The following is a 7,120-nucleotide window of genomic DNA, read 5'->3' as shown; positions in this document are numbered from 1 at the left end:
TCATCAGGTGGGGACTCCATGATAGGGCGGCATACTCAAAGACTGGCCTCATGTAGGCAGTGTAAAGTGCCCTAAATGCCTCCTTACTTACGTGTCTGAATGATGTTCTAACTTTTGCCAGTGTAGAGTACGCTGCTGTCGATATTCTATTTATATGTGCCTAAGGAGATAGATTAGGTGTTACGTCCACGCCCAGGTCTCTTTCTCGCGTCGTCACAGGTAGACAGTTTCCCTTCATTGTGTACTGTCCCCTTGGTCTCCTATCACCTAATCGCATTTCCTTAACTTTACATTTGCTCGTGTTGAACCCCAGTAGCCATTTCTCTGACCATCTCTGCAACCTGTTCAAGTCCTCTTGGAGGATCCTACATCCTCATCTGCCACAGCTCTTCTCATCAACTTTGAGTTATCTGCGAACATAGACATGTAGGATTCTACTCCTGTAAACATGTCATTAACGTTTATTAGAAATAGAATTGGTCCCAGCACCGATCCTTGTGGTACTCCACTAGTTACTGTTCGACAGTCCGACATCTCGCCCCTTACCGTAACTCTCTGGCTCCTTCCTGTTAGATAGTTCCTTACCCATGCTAGAGCCTTTCCTCCTACTCCTGCCTGTTTCTCAAGTTGGAATAGAAGTCTCATGTGCGGTACTGTATCAAAGGCTTTTTGGCAGTCCAAAAATATGCAGTCTGCCCAACCTTCTCTGTCTTGCCTTATCTTCGTTATTTTATCACAGAATTCCAAAAGGTTTGTTAGGCACGATTTCCCTTTCCAGAACCCATGTTGATGTTTGTTTACAAACCTAATGTTCTCTAGGTGTGCAACCAGTATTAGCCTAGTTATTCTTTCCAGTATTGTACAGGGGGATGCTTGTCAGTGATACAGGTCTATAGTTAAGTGCTTCCTCCCTATCACCTTTCTTGAAAATCGGCACGACATCTGTGTACTCACCTAATTGTGCTTGCGGGGGTTGAGCTTTGGCTCTTTGGTGAGGTGTCTGTCTCTGTGTGACTCTGTGTGTCTGTCTCCGTGTATATTCACCTAGTTGTATTCTCCTTCAGCCCGCCTCTCAACTCTCAATCAGTCAACTGTTACTAACTACTAGCTAACTTTTTTTTCACTCAAACACACCCAGGAAGCAGCCCGTAACAGCTGTCTAACTCCCAGGTACCTATTTACTGCAAGGTAACATGGGCATCAGGGTTATCTTGAGGTTATCTTGAGAGGATTTCGGGGCTTTTTTTTAGTGTCCCCGCGGCCCGGTCCTCGACCAGGCCTCCACCCCCAGGAAGCAGACCGTGACAGCTGACTAACATCCAGGTACCTATTTTACTGCTAGGTAACAGGAGCATAGGGTGAAAGAAACTCTGCCCAATGTTTCTCGCCGGCGCCCGGGATCGAACCCGGGACCAGAGGATCACAAGTCCAGCATGCTGTCCGCTCGACCGGGGTGATAGAAAGAAAGGGTGAAAGAAACTCGGCCCATTTGCCTCTGCTTAGTCCAGGAATCAAACCCGGGTCACAGAATTATGAGTCCAGCGCTCTGTCCACCAAGCTACCGGACCCTTTACGGAATGTTTGTCTCTGTGTGTCTGTCTCTGTCTCTGTGTGTATGTCTCTGTGTACTCACCTTGTTGTACTCACCTAGTTGTGCTTGTGGGAGTTGAGCTCTGGCTCTTTCGTCCCGCCTCTCCAGTCAAATCAATTGGTGTACATATTCCTTAGCCTAATGGGCTCTATCATTTGACATTTGAAACTGTTCATGGAGTCAGCATTCACCACATCACTGTTTAATGCATTCCATTTGTTAACTGCTCTGTCTCTGTGGCTCGTTTGGGTACTAAGTTTCCACCTGTGTCCCGTTGTTCGTGTTCCACCCATGCAAAAGGGTTTGTCTTTGTCCATCATGCTTGTCCATTCCCCTGAGAATTTTGTAGGTGAATATATTAACTCCCGTTACTCTTCTGTTTTCCAGGGATGTGAGGTTCAGCTTCCTCAGCCTTTCCTCATACCTCTCAGTTCCGGGACTAGTCTGTTGGCATGCCTCAGAATCTTCTCTAACTTTGTCTTGTGTTTAACTAGGTATGGACTCCAGGCTGTAGCTGCTGCATACTTCAGTATTGGTCTTATATAAGTGGTATACAAGATCCTAAACTATTCCTTACACAACTTTCAAAAGGCAGTTCTTATGTTAGCCAGTCTAGCATATGCCGCTGATGATATCCTTTTGATGTGAGCCTCTGGGGACATGTTTTGGTGTGATATCAACCCCCAAATCTTTCTCTCTATTTGACTCTTGCAGGATATCCCCTCCAAGATGGTACATTGTGTTTAGCCTTCTGCTCCCTTCGCCTACTTTCATTACTTTACCCTTTCCTGAGTTGAACTTTAATAGCCACTTTCTAGACTTTTCCACCAGTTTGTCTAGGTCGTCCTGTAGTCTCTGACTATCTTCATCTGACTTGGTTCTTCTCATATTTTTGGTATCATCCGCAAACATTGAGAGGAACGATTCTATGCTCCCTGGAAGGTCGTTTACATATATTAGAAACAGGATGGGTCCAAGTAGAGAGCCCTGTGGGACTCCGCTGGTGATCTCGCCACTCTGATGTCTCCCCCCTCACAGTTACTCGCTGCTTCCTGTTGCTTAGATACTCCCTTATCCACTGGAGCACCTTACCTTTTAGTCCTACCTGTTGCTCTAACTTTTGTAACAGCCTTGTGTGAGGTACTGTGTCAAAGGCTTTCTGACAGTCCAAGAAAATGCAGTCTGCCCACTCTTATTTCTTGCCTGATTTGTGTTACTTGGCCATAAAAGTCTATTAAACCTGTGAAGACCGATTTACCATCTCTGAACCCATGCTGGTGGTGTATTACAAAGCTATTTCATTCCTCCAGAGGCTCTACAGGCCTTTTCCTCAAGGTCTTCTCCATCACGTTGCATGGTATACAAGTTAAAGAAACTGGCCTGTAGTTCAGCGCCTCTTGCCTGTCACCTTTTTTGTATATGGGACTACATTAGCTGTCTTTCCAGCTTTCCGGTAGGTCTCCTGTTTCCAGTGACCTGTTATATACCATTGAGAGTGGCCACACTTAGTTCCCTCTGCACCTTCTTTTAGTATACCATGGTGAAATTCTGTCAGGCCCGACAGCCTTTGTCACATTCAGTTCCAACAGATTACTTTTTGACCTCATCACTGGGGAGGTAAAATTCCTCGAACGTTGCTTGGTTTGCCTCCTCAATTAGTGCAGTGAATTCTCCTTGTTCTATTGTGAAGACCTCCTGGAATCTCATGTTGAATTTTTCACATATCTTCTTGTCATTCTCTGTGTATCTGTTCTCTCATTTTCTCAGTTTCATCACTTCACTGATGGTTTTTCTCAGTATTTTCTCAGTTTCATCACTTCCTTCCCTGCTGTTTTCCCTCTGATGTGGCTGTGGAGCAGTTTTTGGTTGAGTCTTAGCTTTACTCGCGATGTCATTTTCATACTGTCTCTCTCTGCTTCTTTCCTCACATTGAGGTACTCATTTCTGGACCTCTGGGTATCTCTCCCCACTCTCTGGTGTTCGTTATTCCTGTAGTTACTTCATGTTCTTTTACTCAATTGCTTCGCTACACGTACATTTCTGATGAACCACGGATTCTTCTGTTGCTTTCCATTTTTTCTCTTATTGAGCCGGGATAAACCTGTCTGCAGCCTCCTGACACTTCTGAGTGATATAATCCAACATATCCTGTACAGTCTTTTCTCTGAATTCTGTTTTCCATGATATTCCCATTATGAAGTTTCTCATCTCGTCATCTTTTCCTCTTCGGTAATTTAGTCTTTTCCCTTCCAAAACCATCCTTGGATAGGTTATCCCTACCTCCACCAGATACTCAAATGTCAATACACTGTGAGTCACTCATTTCTATGGGGGCTTCAAATTTTACTTCCCTTATGTCTTACTCATTCCAGGTGAATTTCAGTCTAGTCTAGCTGGTTCGTCATTCCCTCTCATTCTTGTGAGTCCCTTGACATGTTAGTTCAGAAAGTTCCTTGTTGTCACTTCCAAGAGTTTAGCTCTCCATGTATCTTCACTTCCATGTGGGGTTCCCCAGTCTCCCAGTCCATATTTCCATGGTTGAAATCTCGCATGATTAAGAGTCTGGATTCATTTCTGCAGGCAACCGGAGCTGCTTTCTCTATATTATATAATTGGTAACCATGTTGTTTCTGTCGAACTTCTGTCTGGGTCTGCTGCCATTTAGTGGAGGGTTGTATGTGACTGCCACTATTATCTTAGGTCCACCCTATTGTCATAGTTCCTGTTATTTAGTCTCTGAATCCGTCACAGCCCCGAATTTCCATCACTTCAAAGCTCCAGTCCTTCCTTATCAGCAGGAACAATCTTCCTCTCCCTTCCATCTCTTTTCTTACTATATAGTAATCCTTTAGAAACATAGCGTTTGTTATGACTCCTGACAATTTTGTTTCTGTGAGCCCTATTACATCTGTTTTTTTTTTACCGTGCCCTTTCTGCTAGTTCATTTTGTTGGTAATTCCATCGATGTTTGAGAACATTACTCTGAAGCTCACTTTTCTATAACCATTTTCATCTCCCCTCCTCACTAGTGCAGGAAGCTGTTCCATGGGCTGGGCTACTTGGGTAGGCTCATCCTCCTGTGATGTAGTTAGCGGATCGAGGGGGATGGGGGTGTGTCTGCCACTGTGTGTCTGTCTCTGTCTTTGCCTTTGTGTGTCTGTCTCTGTCTTTGTTTCTGTGTGTCTGTCTCTGTCTTTGTCTCTGTGTGTCTGCCTCTGTGAATCTGTCTCTGTCTCTGTGTACTTACCTAATTGTACTTACCTACTTGTGCTTGTGGGGGTTGAGCTCTGGCTCAACTGTCAATCAACTAATGTACAGGTTCTTGAGCCTACTGTCGGTCGGCCGAGCTGACAGCACGCGGGACTTGTGGTCCTGTGGTCCTGGGTTCGATCCCAGGCGCTGGCGAGAAACAATGGGCAGAGTTTCTTTCACCCTATGCCCCTGTTACCTAGCAGTAAATAGATACCTGGGTGTTAGTCAGCTGTCACAGCTGCTTCCTGGGGGTGGAGGCCTGGTCGAGGACCGGGCCGCGGGGACACAAAAAAAAAAACGAAATCATCTCAAGATAACCTCAAGATACTGGGCTCAATCATATCTACACTTGAAGCTGTGTATGGAGTCAACCTCACTACATCACTTCCTAATGCATTCCATTTGTCTACTACTCTGACACTGAAAAAATTCTTTCTAAAGTCTCTGTGGCTCATTTGGGCACTCAGATTCCAACTGTGTCCCCTAGTGCGTGTGCCCCTTTTGGTAAATAGCCTGTTATTATCTACCTTATCAATTCCTCTGAGAATCTTGTATGTGGTGATCATGTCCCCTCTAACTCTTCTGTTCCCTGTGACGTAAGGTTCAATTCCCGTAGTCTCTCCTCGTAGCTCATACCCCTCAGTTCGGGTACTAGTCTGGTGGCAAACCTTTGAACCTTTTCCAGTTTAGTTTTATGCTTGACTAGATATGGACTCCATGCTGGAGCCGCATACTCCAGGATTGGTCTGACATATGTGGTATACAAAGTTCTGAAGGATTCCTTACACAAGTTTCTAAAGGCCATTCTTATGTTAGCCAATCTGGCATATGCCACTGATTATCCTCTTGATATGAGCTTCTGGGGACAGGTATTGCGTGATATTAACCCTCAGGTCTTTCTCTCTCTCTGACTCTTGAAGTATTTCATCTCCCAAATGATATCTTGTATCTGGTCTCCTGCTCCCTACACCTATCTTCATTACATTGCATATGCTTGGGTTAAACTCTAACAACCATTTGTTCGACCATTCCTGCAGCTTGTCTAGGTCTTCTTGAAGCCTCAAGCTGTCCTCCTCTGTCTTAATCCCTCTCATCATTTTGGCGTCGTTAGCAAACATTGAGAGGAATGAGTCTATACCCTCTGGGGTATAGGATTTACGTATATCAGAAACAGGATTGGTCCGAGTATAGAGCCCTGGGACTCCACTGGTGCCTTCTCGCCTATCTCAGGTCTCACCCCTCACTATAACTCTCTGCTTCCAATTGCTTAGGTTCTCCCTTATCCACAGGAGTGCCCTACCAGTTACTCCAGCTTATATATCAGCCTTTTATGGGGTACTGAATCAAAAACTTTTTGACAATCCAAAAAATTGCAGTCCGCCCATCCTTCTCTTTCTTGCTTAATCTTTGTCACCTGATTGTAGAATTCTATTAAGCCAGTAAGGCAAGATTTACCCTCCCTGAACCCATGTTGATGGGTTGTCACGAAGTCCCTTCTCTCCAGATGTGTTACTATGTTCTTTCTCACGATCTTCTCCATCACCTTGCATGGTATACAAGTTAAGGACACTAGCCTGTAGTTCAGTGCCTCTTGCCTGTCACCCTTTTTGTATATTTATATAATATGTGAATTATTATAATATAATTATAATACAAAATATATAATATATAATACAAAATTATATAATTTTGTATATTATATTATATAATATATTATCAGTGGCATATGCCACTTTTTGTAAATTATATAAAAAAAATTTCATAGCCGGTCTATGGCCCCTGGGTTTTACGAACTTTTTTTTCCCAAGCCTGTCTATGGCGTGTATGTTAAATAAACCAAATTTTTCACTTTTGACAATTGAGCACCTGCTACATCCAGATTCTAGGGAGGAAAGGAATATAATATAATATCTAATATATCTATCTGTGTGAAATAGATTAAATCCATTTATTTGATATTCAGCTAATAGTTCTGTATTTTCTACATTCATCCATGTTTTGGTAAGTGCAAAATATGTATTGTTTCATTGCAGATTAGAGATTCTAGATAGTTCTAGATTTCCGAAGTACTGAACGCGCGCCATACAGGCTTGGTGGATCTAGGTGCAAGGTAAAATTATTTACATTTACTTGTTTTTTATTTATATGCATATATGATTTATATGCATTATTCTATAGAATAATAGATCTCGTAATAATTTTGCAAAAATAGTGGCATTTACTATTTTTAAAAGATTATTAAAAAATTTACCGATATGGTGCATTCGGAAGACAAAC

Source organism: Procambarus clarkii, chromosome 63 (genome assembly GCF_040958095.1).
Source record: "Procambarus clarkii isolate CNS0578487 chromosome 63, FALCON_Pclarkii_2.0, whole genome shotgun sequence".
NCBI classification, from domain to species: domain Eukaryota; kingdom Metazoa; phylum Arthropoda; class Malacostraca; order Decapoda; family Cambaridae; genus Procambarus; species Procambarus clarkii.
The sequence above is the reverse complement of the archived record's forward strand: the minus strand, read 5'-3'. Positions refer to the sequence as shown.